The following is a 19,315-nucleotide window of genomic DNA, read 5'->3' as shown; positions in this document are numbered from 1 at the left end:
TGTGCAACTGTCACACACAGACAGGTACCGGATAGGCACAGTGACACTGCGTGCGCTTACGTAGGTAGGTGGGTGCACTGAAGTGAACAACAGGTAGTAGGTATATGCAGTGATGGGTATTACATGTGCACCTGTCACACACAGACAGGTACCGGACAGGCACAGTGACACTGCATGTGCTTACGTAGCTAGGTGGGTGCACTGAAGTGAACACAACAGGTAGTAGGTATATGCAGTGATGGGTATTACATGTGCACCTGTCACACACAGACAGGCACAGTGACACTGACTGACAAGGCTGTATATAATGCAAGTGGGCCACACAAAAAAAAATAGATCACAAGATTAGCTCTCAAAAGAGCTGTTGAGGGGTGCTTTTTTAGCAATAACAATCAACCAGGAGCAAGCTAACAAGCCTACAAGAGCCTAACTAAGCTTTCCCTATGAGAGTCTGCAGCAGCTATCCCTTCACTATTTTCTGCAGGCACACGAGTGAGTCCACTGCCTGACGCTGCCTGCCTTTTATAAGGGGGGGGGGTGGGGCTCCAGGGGGGAGTGTAGCCTAATTGGCTACAATGTGCCTGCTGACTGTGATGTAGAGGGTGAAAGTTGACCCTCATGAATCACTATGGGGGCGAACCGAACTTCCAGAAAAGTTCCCGGTTCGCCGTGATCGCGAACCACGGAAGTTTGCCAGGAACCGTTCGCCGGCGAACTGTTCGGGCCATCTCTACACAACAGCGAATCTAATGGCCATTTATCTCTAAGACAATGATGCTGGTAATCTGGTGTAGACAACAGAAGTGGATACAAATACAGTACCCAAGTTTGCAGTCCAGGAATTAAGGAGAGTGTGACGTCTCAAGTTGTCATGGTGGACGAGATGAGAAAAGTGGTCACTGGGGTTTCTCAACCTCTGTCAATTATGGATAAGAGGGAGACAAGGAGCCCAATGTTGCAGTATCGTTTGGTAAGTGGTGGTAAAAGTTACTGCAGCCACTGTATGCGCCTACAGAAAAATAACTGTCCCCGTTTAGTCCAGGACTTCTCAGGAACTGGATGGTTGCTCTCGTAGGAATCTTATGGTTTCAACCAATAAAGTAATCACCTCCTCTAGAGGCATAAGCTAACCGACCCAGGGGAGTGGAAGTGAGGCATTTTCTTACCTCTCCAACTAAATAACAAATAATTGGAAAAGGTTTTACTGAAGCACAGTTGTACATTTGTACATTTCTTCCTGTATACAAATAACTGCAGATGTACTGAAAGCTCTGCCAAAAGTTATCAAATTCGCCGAAGACACCACAATTATTGACCTCGTTGGATTCCGCGGAAATGAAATTTCAGAATTTTTGATCGGAAATTGCATTTCCGCGTCGAAATTCGGAAATCGGTAATGGAAGTGCGGTAGGCGGATTTTCGCCGGAAAGTTTCTCGGAAATCGTGCAAATTTCTGCCAACTTTAACTTCAATTTTCTCAAAAACTATAATGTCTTTTTGAAAGATTTTTTCCCTCTTGTTCCTACTTTTCTGCTTATTATTAGAGATGGCCCGAACGGTTCACCGGCGAACTTCCAGTGTTTCACGATCGCGGAGAACCGCAAACTTTTCCGGAAGTTCAATTCGCCCCCATAGTACATCATTAGGGTCAACTTTGACCCTCTACATCACAGTCAGCAGGCACATTGTAACTAATCAGGCTACACTCCCTCCTGGAGGCCCTCCCCCCCCCTTATAAAAGGCAGGCAGCGTCAGGCATTGGACTCCCTTGTGTGCCTGCAGTAATTAGAGAAGGGAGAGCTGCTGCAGACTCTCATAGGGAAAGCTTAGTTAGGCTCTTGTAGGCATGTTAGCTTGCTCCTTGCTGATTCTTATTGCTAAAAAAGCACCCCTCAACAGCTCTTTTGAGAGCTAATCTTGTTCTTGTGATTTATTTATTTTTTGTGTGTGTGGCCCACTTGCATTATATACAGCCCTGTCAGTCAGTCGCAGCTGGCCTTTGGACCCTTAATTCCTACCGTGCCACTGCAAGGACCAGCACATTCAGTGACTACCTGTGTGTGTGACAGGCAGCTGCACATTTGTAATCCCTATCACTGCACATGTTCACTGTTCAGTCCACCTACCTACCTACCTACGTGAGCGCATGCATTGTTTATACCACCAGTCATTGCACCTGTACATGGTACGTGTGTGTGTGTGACAGGTGCACATTTGTAATACCCAGCAGCACTGCATATACCTACCTACCTGTTGTTCAGTGCACCCACCTACCCACGTGAACACACACAGTGTGATATTTATTACCACCAGTTACTGTACCTGTTCACGGTATGTGTGTGTGACAGGTGCACATTTGAAATACCCAGCAGCACTGCATATACTTACCTACCTGTTGTTCAGTGCACTCACTTACCCACGTGAGCGCACGCAGTGTGATATTTAACCCTCCTGGCAGTCAATTAAAACCGCCAGGGGGCAGCGCAGCACTATTTTTTTTAATTTTTATTTTTTTAAATCATGTAGCTAGCCTAGCGGTAGCTACATGACAGCCGCTGTGCAGCGGCATCCTCCCACCCTCTTCGATCGCCTCCGGCGATCAAGCCCGTCCGGAAATCCCGTTCTGAACGGGATTTCCATTAGGGTTTCCCCCGTCAAAGGGAGTCCCGATCCACCCCTCAGCGCTGCCTAGCACTGATTGGCCAGGCAGCGCACGGGGTCTAGGGGGGGCGGCGCGGCGAGCGTCAGCAAATCAGCGTGGAGCGGCGACGATCGGGCAGTACACGAAGCTAGCAAAGTGCTAGCTGCGTGTACAAAAAAAAATTATGCAAATCGGCCCAGCAGGGCCTGAGAAATCCTCCTGCGCGGCATAGCCTGAGCTCAGCTCGGACTTACCGCCAGGAAGGTTAATACCACCAGTCACTGTACTGCGACTTGGTCACAAAGCCCAATTTCAGGCCCACTTTGTATTTGAGTTTGACACCCCTGACAAAGAGTTAGATGAAAAACTCTATGTCAGGGGTGTTTTTTTAAGTGACAGTGAGCACACAAAAAAAAATAAAGTTAAATAAATAAAGTAAATAATTATTGGACCAATAAACCCCCTTGTGCCACCTATACTTGGCGTTAAGATTCATGGATACCTGTAATGGCTGCCGCTCATAACTATTGGATGCAACTCCTATAAGCCATAAGTAAATGTGAAAAATTCAACTACATTAAATTAAAAAGATGTGGATGGGAACTTAGCCTGTAAGATCATCTCCTTTAGGTGCAGAATGAGGACTTCATTCTATATAGTAAAAATTAACAGAAACGGAAAATAAAGCTTTTTCATACAGTATATCTATAGCAGAAACATGGACATCAGACAAGTGGCATAGCTAAGAAGCTCTGGACCCCAATGTAAGTTTTACATTGGTCCCCCTCAAGCATACTACATATAACAATTAATATGGAGAACCACAACCTGCCATTGTCAACTGGAATGATTGGACCATAGCTTGCATTAGTACAGTGGGCTCAAGGATGATCCCATAAGACTCTGAGCTATCCAGAGGATTCCTTTTACTGCAGTAAGTATATACAGGTAACTATGTTTTCTTTTCTTTTTTTTCTTTGAATACAGGTTTGCTTTACTTGGCGGCCAATCGACCATCCAATTCGATTATTATAATCGAATTGGATGAAAATTGTTGCATGCCCGACCGACAAAGCGACCAATTTCGGGACAGATCTTAGTCGCTTTGTCTATTGCGCATCCTGCAAGATGTCGGGCCGAAGTTGGTCGGTTGGTCAGGCGGTACGACGGTTATTTCCGAGCGAGCGACAAAAACGACGAAACACCCGCAGCAATGTATAAATGTGCCCCCCATGTGCATTTATACGTTACCTGTCGTGTTGCAGCCTCCGCGCAGTGTCCCGTAACCTCCAGGTGGTTATCCGTACACGCTACTGGCGCATAGCGTCTGACGTCAGACATTTATACATGGGGGGGCAGCGGTGGTGCGGGGGAAGACGGGCTCAGGCGATTCCCTGAACATTTCATGCTCAAATCGGATGGGAATCGGCCTGTAGTGTATGGGCAGAATTGACAAGAGACAAATGTATCTCCAATCAGATTCGATTAAAGAGACTCCGTAACAAAAATTGCATCCTGTTTTTTATCATCCTACAAGTTCCAAAAGCTATTCTAATGTGTTCTGGCTAACTGCAGCACTTTCTACTAACACAGTCTCTGTAATAAATCAATGTATCTTTCCCCTGTCAGACTTGTCGGTCTGTGTCTGGAAGGCTGCCAAGTTCTTCAGTGTTGTGGTTCTGCTATGAACTCCCCTTTATGCACACTGCCTGTGTGTTATTTAGGATTAGAGCAGCTTCTCTCTTCTCTCTCTTATCTTTTACAAGCTGGATAAATCGTCCTCTGAGCTGGCTGGGCTTTCACATACTGAGGAATTACAAACAAGGGCAAAGCTGTTTGCAGGAAGAAAAGAGCAGCCTGAAACTTCAGTGCATGGGGGAAAGAAACACACAAATGATCTCTTGAGATTCAAAAGGAAGGCTGTATACAGCCTGCTTGTGTATGGATGTATTTTCTATGTGTGGACATACTGTACATCAACCTACTTCCTGTTTTGGTGGCCATTTTGTTTGTTTACAAACAAACTTTTAAAAACCGTTTTTAACCACTTTTAATGCGGCGAGGAGCGGCGAAATTGTGACAGAGGGTAATAGGAGATGTCCCCTAACGCACTGGTATGTTTACTTTTGAGCGATTTTAACAATACAGATTCTCTTTAAGAGATATATTTATCTCTTTGTCAAATCTGCCCATTATCTTTAGGTCTATGGGCACCTTTAGGACTTGATTCACAAAACGGTGCTGTTAGCACGACTTTCCGCGCATTTTAGCGCATTTTTCACAAGTTTTTCGCGCAAAAACCCGGTTAACATGCAAATGCAAATTTTTGCATGCTATAACCAGTTTTTGAGTGCAAAACACGTGTTTTCACGCGAAAACGCGAACAAATGCTGAATAGCCGTGCTAACAGTTAGCACCGTTTTGTGAATCAAGCCCTTAGTCTTTTATTGCACATAAAGGAAATAACATGTAGATCAAAAAAAGATAAACCAGTTACGTTTTTAAGAATAACTTTAATTTACTTAAAATAGCATACATAAACAAAATGCTTATGAAAAATAAGATAGGATTTGCAGAAGACAAATGTTTCACTTTATTTCACCACCTCACACTATGAAGGAACCGCTTACAAATAAAAAATACAATTTGACAATGTTACAAATTCTAAAGTAAACCAGTAAACCATAGAACAAGAAGTAAAATATCTGTAAACATATAAAACAAAACAACTGTAATTAAAAAAAAAACTAAAAAAATCATATATGTACATTTATTTGAGGCAATATATAAAATATTTGCTACAGTAATAATAGCTACTCGAGTGGAAATATTTATTTCTTATTTTAATCTTTCAGCAAAAAAAAAAAAAAGTGGACAACTGAACCCAAATTTTAAAGCAGTATAAAACCCTAACATAATATTCAATAAAACATGATTTCCTACTTTTTATATGCCATACAGTTATCATATTTGCTTTTGTGCATAAGTATTATTATTAATTTAGAAATGACAAGTTTCCAAAGTACAGGTTTTTGCTCTGAGAGCTGCCTTTGCATTGTATTCATAACTGATTTATTCATCTTGAATTTTAAGTGTTTGACTATGTTCAGGAGGGTCTGCACAGTCAGAGAAGTATTTACTTAATAGTATCAAGTGAAGAATGCAAACACAAGATAACATCTCCAGTTCGAATGCGTCCAGCTTTCTCTGCAGGGAACTTGTAAGTCCTGTGTTTAACTAATTGAATGCTGTTATAGTAAAAAAAAATGGTGGTAGTATATAATATGCTGTAAATAATCTTTTAGAGCAAAGAAGAAATGCTGGGTTTCATTCTGCTTTAACAAGGCAAACTGTAATAGCAAGAAGGTCAATAAGCAGTGTACAGCAGCAATGCTGGTGGACAGGATGTACCTGTTTCATGTAATATACAGTATGTGATGGTCAAAAATGCAATACAGCTTGCTTCCTCTCATTTCTGGATTCAGCTGGTGGGGTGGTCCATCAGGTGTGACAAATGACACCTTACACAGCAAGTACAATGCTAAAACAACTCCACTATTACAGTAGAAACCGTGTGGCTAAATGAGAAAGTGGACCTGTAGTTTACAGGAAGCAGGTTACAAGGAACCAGAACGCCTCAATCTACTAAAAGGAAAATACTAGGGGTCTAGAGGTCTGACGTCTGTATGGAAAGGTGCATAGCTATTGGCAAGCAGAGCTACTCAAGCTGTTTTTAAATCTGAAAAGTAAAATTTCAGAGGTAAGGCTTATAATTCATATTAATCTTCATAATTCCTTTAAAAAATTGCCTCAATTTTTGTTTTTTGCTGGGATTTAACATTGACCAAACATTAATGCAAAATCATCCTCTACAGCTGTGCCACACTACAACACTTCCGAGTGTAATCTTTTATTAACACAAAGCCAGCCTTAGAAACCATAGAAAAAATCTTCACAAGAGCTTTGCACTCCTTTTGGCGTAATGTTTATCGAATATCAAGTTGCTCAGGCTCAAGCGATGAGTAGCGCATGTGACAGCGGCGGTCATGGGGAAGCAGCAGACGAGACCAGGAGCAGCGGGTCAGTAGTGGTAGCTGGAGCAGGTGAGATCTGAATGCACGGGCAGATAAAACATATGGGGGACAGCGATCAGATGATGGAGGCAGTATCGCCATTTCCCAAAAATGTTATGCTGAAATTGATCAGGAAGCAGCCTGCAATGTATGCGCAGCCAACTGATTTCTCTCTGATTTGATCAGAAAGAGATCTGTCTTATCGCTATGAGCACCTTCAGTTGACACTTGGTTGGACAATTTGAATAACTGATCTTATGTAAAGGGAAAGGAGCACTTATCTCATGTAAAATAAAAGGAGCACCGATCTCTATGACTGTAGCACTGATCTCCAGTAAGATGACAGGAGCCAGGGCAGTTTCTAGGCTAAATTGCACCCAGGGCGAGGGTGTACAAATTGCACCCCCTTCCACCACCCCCGTGGACTTGCGAGCCCTTACTCTTTAGGGACAGTCCGACAGCCACAGGTCACAAGTAGATCTGTGACCAGCCTCTCATCCAGGAGGAAGCAGGGACCAGGAAAACACACAGGCGAAGAGAGCCCGGAAAGCCGACTCCTCCATGGGCGGCGACAGCCTGCAATACCGCTACAGGACATCAGGTGTCATCACGCGGTGGTGACGTGATGATTGATGACTTGATGTCTGATGCAGGCAACCCAGGAGGAGTCAAGGAAGGTGATCACGCTGGTAATCTTCTTTCTGGCTGCACCGCAAGTCACCAGCTCCCTAGCAATTATGTCCTTTTGCCTGCGCCCCCCTTCTTCTACTTACCAGCCTCACTGCCCAAGAAACAGCCCTGACAGGAGCACTGATCTCCAGTAAAATAACTGTAGCACTGATCTCATGTAAAGGGACAGGAGCACTGATCTCCAGTAAAATGACTGTAGCACTGATCTCCTGTAACGTGACTGTAGCACTGATCTCCTGTAACATGACTGTAGCACTGATCTCCTGTAACGTGACTGTAGCATTGATCTCCAGTAATATGACAGGAACACTGATCTCCAGTAATATGACAGGAGCACTGATCTACAGTAATATTACAGGAGCACTGATCTCCAGTAAAATGACAGGAGCACTGATCTCCAGTAAAATTACTGTAGCACTGATCTCCTGTAACGTGACTGTAGCACTGATCTCCTGTAACGTAACTGTAGCATTGATCTCCAGTAATATGACAGGAGCACTGATCTCCTGTAAGGTGACTGTAGCATTGATCTCCAGTAAAATGACAGGAGCACTGATCTCCAGTAATATGACAGGAGCACTGATCTCCTGTAAGGTGACTGTAGCATTGATCTCCAGTAATATGACAGGAGCCCTGATCTCCATCTCCTGTAATGTGATTGCACTGGTCTCCTGTAAAATTACATGAGCTGAGGCCTGATCTGTAAAATAACAGCAGCACTGATGTCTTGTTATGCGACAGAAAGTTTTTGATCGCTTTTTCAACATTTTAACACTTTCTTCTGTTTATAAAGCAGCAATAAAATGGAGAAGGTGGTGATTCCGATTTCTCCATTTGTTTCCTACACACATTAGGGTGTATACTTTATGCAGCAATAAAACTGATATGCAAAGAAAGCACACAGCAATTTTACCAGTTACTGCTGACAGGTACATAGCCCGTGTTGTGCAATTAGCGCGACCTGTTACCTAGGTCACATGGGTCACACTACATAGCTGTTGGGAGTACCTGTAAAATATGGCAGTTTTACTGCCGTATACTAAATATGCCCAATTGTGATTATAGCTATTGGTAAAGTAGCAACAAGTCTGTTCACCACCTGAACATCCCAGATTGACTTCACTAGTCTAAGCGTGAGGATGTCAATGAAAGTCAATGGGAAAAAGTCTCTCAGCTAACACTTTCCATAATTAAAGAAATACTGCATTTTTAGAGGACTTATTCTAGTGGCTGGACAGTGAATAGTGTATAGGTTAAGGGCACCGCCTTTGATGTGGGAGACCAGGGTTCGAATACTGGCTAGGGTCAGTACATATTCAGTAAGAAGTCCTTGAGCAAGAGTTCTTAACACTGCAAGGTGGCCCCTTGGGCTCATTCTAGTGGCTGCAGTGGCTTGAGCGCTTTGAGTCCAACAAGAGAAAAGTGCTATACAAATGTTAGGATCATAGGTTGAAGCTACTCCAGTGCTTTGAAAAGGCTTTTTTTCACTTAACCAAACTCCTGTAGTTTTTTTTTTCACCATTTTCCAAAAACAAAAAAAAAGTTATAGCAATTGGCAAAGGTAGGTGAATGTACGAGACAGTGATTATTCCAGTTTAATAAATAATTAATAAATGGGGCCCTAAACATCAATACCTAAGCAACAGTGGAAATTACATCATCGCCCTTTCAAGCATCAAGTGTTATTTTTGCTAATATTGAACCGGATGCTCAGTGACTTCTGCTGTAATTGTAACTGGTACATGCAGCTTCAGCTTTATCCGATTGAATAAAAGTATTTACACAAAATAAAACCAGTTATTTAATGGACAACTTCAGCACTTTTTTATTTCAGTTTTGATAGCAAGGAAAGGAAAGAGAAAGGTTAGAAACTCTCTGCCCCAAGGGCTGTATTTCTTGGGAGGCCACAAAGGCCAGGGTTTTTGGCAGCTGCAGCCCAAGGGAGTGGCTGGATATGGGAGAGAGGCAGCTGGACATGGAAGAGGGGTTGGAGCATATGAAGGAGAACAACCCATAGAAGAGGGGTGATGCTGCCCCTGAGAACTGTCCATGAAAGAGAGGTGCTGCTGTGCATGGATATCATATATGGATGAGGGGGCTGCATATGGAATGAGGGGATGCTGCAGCACATGGAAGGGGAGCAATAAGAAAGTCGGCCAAATGGTACTAAAAGTATAAATCCGGCCTTGAGATTGTCCCTCACTTCCTGTTCCTGAGACCTCAGTAGGACTCTGCAGCTGAAATATGAAAACTGGTGGTCGTGGGGACAGGAAATGCAAAGGAAATTTGTCAGATATTCCTCTCTTCTCCACTCTACAAAAGGGGTTTTGTTGTCTCTGTCACTTTTGGAGAGATTGATGGAATTTCTGTCTGGATAGGAAGAGAAGGAAATTTAAACAGATGAATAACAATACTCGAAATAGGTTCACACCCATCTTCAGACTATTCAGAAAATTTAAAATTTTAAAAAAGTTTGACTTTAAATTTATTTTCTACCCTGGTGTATGAACAGAAGCTTAATAACAAATCATAGCAAATGTTCTTGGGGCTCCCAGCCTAGGTGCGCTTGGTGATGCCCTCCCATCTTCCCTATTAGACATGACTCGCAATGACAGCATACATTAACAGCCGTGGATAAAGCATATGGACAAGGAGAAGGATGGTCATTTATCCCTGCCAGTCAAGCACTATTCACAGATACAGGATCCTCAGAGAAGGATAGTATTTTTACCTGATCTGGCTATACTTGCTAAACTGCAGAAACTGTGCAGTGCCAGCGGGATTGTGGTAAGTTTGGGGGGTTTTTTAGTTACAGTAACAACAACAGTACAATATGAACAGAAGGTAAGTAAATCCCCTTGAACACCCCCTTTGAAGAGTTTACACAGTGATGTAAGCCTGTTATCTAGATGAGGTTTGCTGTGGGAGAGAAAATTAACACTGAGCTGGGTTGAAAGAAAAAGGGCAGAAATGATGTCACTTTTGGCATCATAGAAAAATAGTAAAGATGGTAACCAGCAAAAATATAATTTTCTTTTTTCCATATTACATTTCTCCTAAATCCATCCATGAACACTGAAAACAACAGGATTGGTAAGCTAAATAAGTAATTTCTTTCTAGTTAATATGGAATTTCATCCCACTTTAAAGTAGAATGCATAAGATAGGTAATGGCACAAAACTACAAATGTAGCAGGGAACTGGCTAAGGGTAGCCTGGACCCCATAAAAGCCACTCTAGCTGCTACGCTTATAGATACGCCCGGGTGTATAAAAATATTAATTATGAAATGATGATCTCCGCTGAGCTTATCCAGTTTTATTCGTAAGTCTGACTGTATATCTTCTAAAATGGTTTATCCTTGGAAATTGACTGGACCATAAAGTTGAAGCATAAGCAAACATTTCACGTTTCCCATCAAACAGACTCATGAATGGTTATATGATTTCAGATGGTTTCAGTACAGCGAAATTCAGTCCATTTTTGTCCGTGTAAAATTCTCTTTAGTAGTTTGATAATAATACATTCCTTCCCAGTTCAGCAGCAAGTAGAAAATGCAGCCCAATCTGTAAGAAAACAAAAATAATACAGTAAGCAGATAAATCAAAAGCATGAAATAAAAACATAATGAAACCATGTGATCAGTTTAAAGAGGAGCTGTCAGCAATACTATCTCAGAAAAAAAAACACATATACTGTATAAGTAGATAAATACTTGCTCTACTTACATAACATATGTATTGCACTGTCCACGTTTTGATTTTAGTGATTTTTCTATAGTAAAAAAAAGAGAAAACCCTTCTTAGGATTCTCCATCTTAACTGTGTCTATTTTGAAGCCAATCCTGATGTCATTTCCTCTCTTACTCTCCTCTGCCTGATTGTGTATGCATTGCCCCGACTCATGCCAGTCTTCAGGCACTCCCACCCAGCTCTACAATAGAAAGGGCATTGTCTCAGCATGAGAAACATTGGCCAATCAGAGAGGAACAGAGGTGTGGGAGGGGAAAAAAGAGGGAAAGAGGCTTCAGCCAATCAGGCTGCATTAGTTATGTCTGAGGGGAAAGTAAAGTAGCAAAACAAGACAACCCAGCATGCCCTGCAAGTTCCATTGTGCGGCAATGTACCAAATAAGAGCCACAGAAACTGGGGTACGTTGTTTTATGGATAAGAAAACTAAGAGTGATTTTTAATTTTTGGATTGCCTGGTTAGCAGATAAAAATAAAGAATTGATTTTCAATTTTATGCCCGACAGTTACACTGCATACAAAGCTCTGATTTGCTGTGACCACGTACTGCTTTGGCAATAGGATTGGTTTGGGAAATGATATGCAGAAATTGGCGTGCGGAAATCAAAATTCCGTGGCAATACCACATTGCTGTAATTCGGAAATTTTACCCAATCACAGAACTCTGAAGCTTTGGACCATCAGAGAATGCAGAATTTTTCAGACGGAAATCGGATTAATGCAGAATATTTAGACCAATCAGAGAATTTGGAATAATTGGACCAATTTAGAGAATGCAGACGTCTTCAGCAGAAATCAGATAACCACGGTAATTCAGAAGTATTATGCCAATTGGAGAATGCAGAAGTTTACCACAGTTGCCAATTTGGAATATGCTTTCTGCATAATAGAGTACACCCGCAAAAAAATAGCAGTCAACAATTTTTTTACTATTTTATAATTAACTACTTACTGCACCAGGTGCAGTATAATCACGTCCTGGGAAACTTCATTTGTAGTCCCAGGGCTGCGAAAATTTGTCACGCGCTACCGTTACCTCCGGTTAGCGGGGACATGAATGAATGAGACGCCTGCATTCATTGTATCGTCCTGTTGCTACAGTGCACGCATTACTAATGACTGAGGACATCTTGTGGCCAAATAGTAAAACTACATCAAACAACATTTTATTCAATAAAAATTTTATAAATTCATAATGAATAATTCATTTGTGGCTAATGGATGCAAAACTGCTTTTTTACTTCCAAATAAAATATTGCGCCATACATTGTACTAGGGAAAACATTTTAAACGTTGCAATAACCAGGACAAATAGGCAAATAAAATGTGTTGGTTTTATCCACAGTAGAACGTTTTATTTTAACACTATGATGGCCGAAAACTGAGAAATAATGAATTTTTTCAATTTTTTTCTTATTATTCCAATTAAAATGTGTTTAGAATAAAATAATTCTTTGCGTAATGTACCTCCCAAAGAAAGCCTAATTGGTGGTGAAAAAAACAAAATATAGATCATGTCGTTGTGATTATTTGTGATTAAGTTATTGGCGAAAGAATGGGAGGAGCACTGACAGGTGAAAATTGCTCTGGTCCTAAAGGGGTAAAAAACCTCAGTGGTCAAGTGGTTAACTAACTTTATTAAACTAAACAACAAGTGTCAGCGCCAAGGCAGAAGGCGACCGCAGCTGAGAAGGACAATGTCCAAAAGTCCACACAAGCAATGAATATATAAAGTCAGCGCAGGTCTATAGTAATACAGATTTCGTCATTTTCTGGTATACAGGATCTTCGAACAAAAAGGTAAAGAAGCAAGGCTTAGCAGATTACAACAACCCACATTATAAGGTTGTAAACGAGTTTGATAGATGGTCTGCAGAACTTTCAAATGGTGTCGTTTCACCAGCGATGTTGCACACCACAAATTCCTCCGGAATATATTAGATATCCTGAGGTCGCAGAGACTCGCCAAAGCGGAGTCCAGTAGGATAGTGACATGAAAGAGATGTACGGCACATCTAAGTGTAAACTGTCTTTATTACATAACAAGTAAAACAATTTAAAAACAAGGATAAAAGAAACTCACATACGGGGCCCGTGCACTGGGAACCCCGAAAAAGTAGCACGCATAAAATGGTCAATAGAAGACCTCAAATAAAATAGTGCCGCCTGTCACCTTCCCGATCGGTTTCGCAATCTTGCGTCATCTGGGGAGATGACGCAAGATTGCGAAACCGATCGGGAAGGTGACAGGCGGCACTATTTTATTTGAGGTCTTCTATTGACCATTTTATGCGCGCTACTTTTTCGGGGTTCCCAGTGCACGGGCCCCGTATGTGAGTTTCTTTTATCCTTGTTTTTAAATTGTTTTACTTGTTATGTAATAAAGACGGTTTACACTTAGATGTGCCGTACATCTCTTTCATGTCACTATCCTACTGGACTCCGCTTTGGCGAGTCTCTGCGACCTCAGGATATCTAATATATTCCGGAGGAATTTGTGGTGTGCAACATCGCTGGTGAAACGACACCATTTGAAAGTTCTGCAGACCATCTATCAAACTCGTTTACAACCTTATAATGTGGGTTGTTGGAATCTGGTAAGCCTTGCTTCTTTACCTTTTTGTTCGAAGATCCTGTATACCAGAAAATGACGAAATCTGTATTACAATAGACCTGCGCTGACTTTATATATTCATAACTAACTTTATTGACAATAAAATATATAACATTCTTCAGAAATATGCGGAAATTGGAAAACTGGATTTCCAAAGAAATTTCCAACCATCGCTATTTGGCACATGAGCCATCCAGGTCTATAACGTGATTAAAATGATCACACGCATCACTAATCTCCAGGTTAAACGTTTATTTTAGTTTTAGAAAGTGCAGAAACAGATTAACACACACCTGAACTGTGCTTAACCTCTAGAGGACCGCAGTGCTAAACCCCCCTAGTGACCAGGCCATTTTTAGTAAAATAGGCCACTGCAGCTTTAAGGCCAAGCTGCAGGGCCGCACAACTCAGCACACAAGTGATCCCCCCCCCCTTTTCTCCCCACCAACAGAGCTCTCTGTTGGTGGGGTCTGATCACTCCCCCCATGTTTATTTTTTATTTTTAAATATTATTGTTAGTGTTTTTTTTTTTTAAACTGTTTCTTTAAATATCTTCCCTCCCTCCCCACAGCCAGCCAATTACGGCAATCGGCTGTCATTGGCTTCTGCTTATGAGAGCCAATCGCTCTCTTGTCCCCCAGGGGGACAGCCGTGTGACACGGCTGTCCCCAGTCGCAGCGCTGTACATGTAAATAGACGGCGATCACGCCGTCTAACAGTCTCCAGAGCGGCAATAGCCGCTTGGAGACTGAAGGCGGGGCGGAGCTCCGCCCCCCAAGCAGGAGATGCGTGCGCAGCTTGCGCACAATCTCCTGCATTAGCTGGCCCCAGGACTTTAAGCCAATCGGCTTTAGGCAGTCCTGGGGCTGCCGCCGTGGCCACGCCCATCGGCGTGACGCGGTCGGGAAGAGGTTAATATTGTAGACTTTTACTTACCTGGGCCTTCTTCCAGCTCCCCAAAAGTCAATGAGGACCATCGGTGTCCTCTGGGTCCCTACCGTTCTTCCGCTGGTGGCTCCTTAACTATTTCAGCCTGCGGGGATTTTTCACTTTATGCATCAGATCAATTTTCATCTCCCATTCATTCGCTAATAACTTTATCACTACTTATCACAATTTATTGATCTATATCTTGTTTTTTCTGCCACTAATTAGGCTTTCTATGGGTGGTACATTTTGCTAAGAATTATTTTTTTATAAATGCATTTTAACAGGATTAAAAAGAAAAAAAATGAAAAAAATCATTATTTCTCAGTTTTCAGCCATTATTGCTTTAAAATAATCCATGCTACCATAATTAAAACCTATGTATTTTATTTGCCCATTTGTCTCGGTTATGACACCATTTAAATTTTGTCCCTATCACAATGTATGGCGCCAATATTTTATTTGGAAATAAAGGTGCATTTTTTTCCGTTTTGCGTCCATCACTATTTACAAGCTTATAATTTAAAAAATGTTCGTAGTATACCCCCTTCAAATGCATATTTAAAACGTTCAGACCCCTAGGTAACTATTTATGTCTTTTTTTTTTATATTGTAATTTTTTTTCCATTAAAAATTTTATTTGGGTAATATTTTGGTGTGGGTAATAAACAGTTCATTGTTAATGTTATTATATGTGTAAATTGTAATGTAAAAAATATGTAGATGTAGTTTTACTATTTGGCCACACGATGGTCACCTTGAATTTTTTTTTCTCCTAAGCGGAAGCACAAGGGGGACGGGGAAGATTTTACGTGCAGAAAGACTGAAGCCTCTTGTAAGAGCGCTTCGGTTTTTCTGCTGGGGACATGGATCGGTGATCGGGAACCATGTTCCCGTTCACTGATCCCAGGGCTACCGGGGGACAGCACGGGGGCACGGGGATGCGCCCGCGATCGTGCGGCACTGCAGCAGAGCAGCCGCCCGGACGTGAGCTTCACGTCCGGGCGGCAGAAATGGTTAAGCATTGCAACTGGAATACATGCCTTTCCCAATCGCGCTCCCATTGCTGGGAGCATTCTGCGCATGTGCAAGGATGAACCGCACATGCACAGAATGCTCCCGGCGATAAGTGTGCAATCGTGAAGGGCGCATGGACGGGAGTGCACATGCGCAATCAGCGTGACCGGATTTCCAGTTGCACAGCTTAAATTGCTTCCAGCAGGAGAATGGAGAGGGCCCACAGGACACCAAGGGACCTCACAGAGAGAGGTGGTGTCCTCTCTCCTTGATAAAGTGGGGTGACGCCCATGGAACTAGTGGGACTGTCTTTAGGGGATTTCAGTCTCTCCCTTGCTGTGCTGTCTGTTACCAACACCAATTCCTGGCAGTGGCGTACTAGGGCATTTGACACCCGGTGCTGGGTATTATAAGCTCCCCCAAAAAAGGAAAGGAGAGAGTACGGCATACTAAGCGCACCACGGCAGGTATAGGTAACTAGTATAGTTGCCCCCAGTATAGCTAGTATAGTTGACCCCAGTATAGGTAGTATAGTTGCCCAAAATATAGTTGCCCCAGTATAGGTAGTATAGTTGCCCCAATATAGGTAGTATAGTTGCCCCAGTATAGCTAGTATAGTTGCCCCCAGTGTAGGTAGTATAGTTGCCCCAGTATAGCTAGTATAGTTGCCCCCAGTATAATTGCCGGCCCCCCCTTTCCCACCGCTGTCCACACGCTCCCTTTTCTCTCTCCGCTGCCACTGGGTACACCTATAGATCTGGCTATCTAAACTGGGGACACCTATAGACCTGGCTATCTATACTGGAGGGCACCTGTCACTACCTGAACTGGGGGGCCCTGTCACTACCTAAACTAGGGGCTCCTGTCACTACATACACTGTGGGGGTCCCTGTCACTACCTGAACTGGGGGGCACCTGTAACTACCTAAACTGGGGGCTCCTGTCACTACATACACTGGGGGGTCCCTGTCACTACCTGAACTGGGGGGCCTCTTGTCACTACCTGAACAGGGGGGCTCCTGTCACTACCTAAACTGGGGGGCCCTGTCACTACCTAAACTGGGAGGCTCCTGGCGCTCCCTAAACTAGGGGGCACCTGTCACTACCTAAACTATCCAGGCCAGCCAGCCCAGCATCACCACCAGCCAACCAGCCCAAAATCACTGTCAAAAAGGACACAGCATCACCGCCAGCCAGGCCACAGCATCACTGCCAGGCCTTTCAGCCCACACATCATCCCCAATCCATCCAAAAACAGTATTCCCAGGCCAGCCAGGCACAGAAGCCAGTAGAGGAGAATTCAGAAGCCAGGTGAGAGGTGTCTACCATAGTAAGGGGGCATTCTGCCTATTTATGTGAAATGCTGCCTATTTATGTGCCTCATGACTGCTGAATTTGTCTTGTTGGGGGTCTCATGGTTACTGAATGTGTCTTGTTGGGGGCCTCATGGTTACTGAATTCGTCTTGTTGGGGGCCTCATGATTGCTGAATTTATCTTGTTGGGGGCCTCATGATTTGTTGGGGGCCTCAAGATTGCTGAATTTGTCTTGTTGGGGGCCTCATGATTGCTGAATTTGTCTTGTTGGGGCCTCATGATTGCCGAATTTGTCTTGTTGGGGCCTCATGATTGCCGAATTTGTCTTGTTGGGGCCTCATGATTGCTGAATTTGTCTTGTTGGGGGCCTCATGATTGCTGAATTTGTCTTGTTGGGGGCCTCATGATTGCTGAATTTGTCTTGTAGGGGGTCACATGATTGCTAACTGCGAGACTATGGAAAAAGCTGAATCATCATCATATGAGACAATAGCATTAAACCTACTTTTTTAGCTTTTTAAAACAGAAAATAAAACTGGGAGGTTCTAAAAAATGAATACATTTTTCAGGAGTAGGATGGATGAAATTGTTTATCTTCACAGTTTATTTTCAACTTGGATTTTCCATAATGTTCATGTATGAGTTAAAATGTTTGTATTAGGCCTGAACGATTTTAGGTAAAGATTGAATTGAGCGATTTCTGTCCGAAACTGCGATTTTGATTCGATTCACGATTTTTTTTCAAATCAATGCTTTGTCCCCCTGTGCCTGTTTGTTTCCCCCCTCTGTCTCTCTGTGCCCACTCCGTGCCTCCTCTGTGCCCGCTCTGAGTCTCTTTGTGCCCTCTCTGTGCCTCCTCTGTGCCCGCTCAGCGTCTCTCTGTGCCCGCACTGTTTCCTCTGTACTTGTGCTGCGTTTCTATGTGCCCCCTCTGTGCCCATTTCGTGCCTCCTCTGTGCCCGCTCTGCGTCTCTCTGTGCCTGCTCTGCATTTCTATGTGCCCCCTCTGTGCCCATTCTGTGCCTCCTCTGTATCTCTCTGTGCCTGCTCTGCGTCTCTGTGCCTGCTCTGTCTCCTCTGTGCTAGCTCCACATTTCTATGTGCCCCCTCTGTACCTCCTCTGCATCTCTCTGTGCCCACTCTGTCTCCTCTGTGCTATCTCCGCATTTATGTGCCCCCTCTGTGCCCATTCCGTGCCTCCTCTGTGCCTGCTCTGTATTTCTCTGTGCCCACTCTGTCTCCTCTGTGCTAGCTCTGTGTTTCTATGTGCCCCCTCTGTGCCCGTTCCGTGCCTCCTCTGCATTTCTCTGTGCCCGCTTTGTCTCCTCTGTGCTCGCTCTGCGTTTCTATGTGCCCCCTCTGTGCCTGCTCTTAGTCTTTGTGCCCTCTCCGTGCCAGCTCTGCATCTCTCTGTGCACCCTTGTGTCTCCTACGTGCTCGCTCTGCATTTCGAAGTGCCCCCTCTGTGCCAGTTCTGAGTCTCTTTGTATCCTCTCTGTTCCCGCTCTGCTTCTCTCTCTGTCCCGCTCTCTCTCTCTCTGCAAACAGCTCAGCTTCTACCAATCGCTGGCTGGCTCTACTTTGTGTGACGGCGGCAGCAGTAGGCGGTAAGTATAGAGCAGCGCAGCCGGGGAGGATGCCGGGGAAAACCGCAGCTAACGACGATCTCTAGATCGTCTTGACAAGTACCGCGGTTTCAATCTAGAACCGCAAAACCGTTCAGCCCTAGTTTGCATTTAGTTTAAATTGCTGTTAGCACTTTGCGATAGATAAGTGACTTTTGGGTTGCAGTTTGGGCACTCGGCCTCCAAAAGGTTCGCCACCACTGTCCTAATCTAATGTCCCACCATTGCTAGGTTCATGTAAATTTGTCTCCACCCGTGACCACACCCACATTCTGGTCCATGACCACAGCCATTTTTCGGCTATGCGCGCCACCTCACGCAACCCCATGTACCCCTAATTTTTGGTGCGGACACCCATGCAGGCCACACCCCCAATCCCGGGCCTTATTTTCTTATATCACATAAAGAGCAATATGTACTTGAAAGAGTGGGCCTGGCCAAAATCTTGGATAAGGCCCCCTTTACTTTAATAAAAAAAATATAATGATTACAACACTGTATACACATATATGGCCCCAGTTACCTTACAAACAGGCTACACACAATCGGGGCAGGGCCACACATGATCGGGGGCTACATACAACTGTGACCACCTTACATTGCCTCAAGCCCACCCCCAGCCAAGATGAGAAGAGCAAGTGGCAAATGGCAGTGTGTGAGTGGG

General features: G+C 43.6%; 1 protein-coding gene across 1 annotated transcript in view; it reads right to left on the bottom strand.

Moving 5' to 3' along the window:
* Positions 1 to 7,409: 7,409 nt before the first annotated feature.
* TMEM238 (transmembrane protein 238) overlaps positions 7,410 to 19,315 on the bottom strand; it is a 23,691-nt gene continuing 11,785 nt past the window's right edge. The window contains exon 2 of the mRNA XM_068241060.1: positions 7,410 to 10,970. The gene's annotated coding sequence lies outside the window, so the exon portion shown is untranslated. The remainder of the gene's footprint in view (positions 10,971 to 19,315) is intronic.

Source organism: Hyperolius riggenbachi, chromosome 6, assembly GCF_040937935.1.
Source record: "Hyperolius riggenbachi isolate aHypRig1 chromosome 6, aHypRig1.pri, whole genome shotgun sequence".
NCBI classification, from domain to species: Eukaryota; Metazoa; Chordata; class Amphibia; order Anura; family Hyperoliidae; genus Hyperolius; species Hyperolius riggenbachi.
This window is presented reverse-complemented; position numbering and strand designations above follow the sequence as displayed.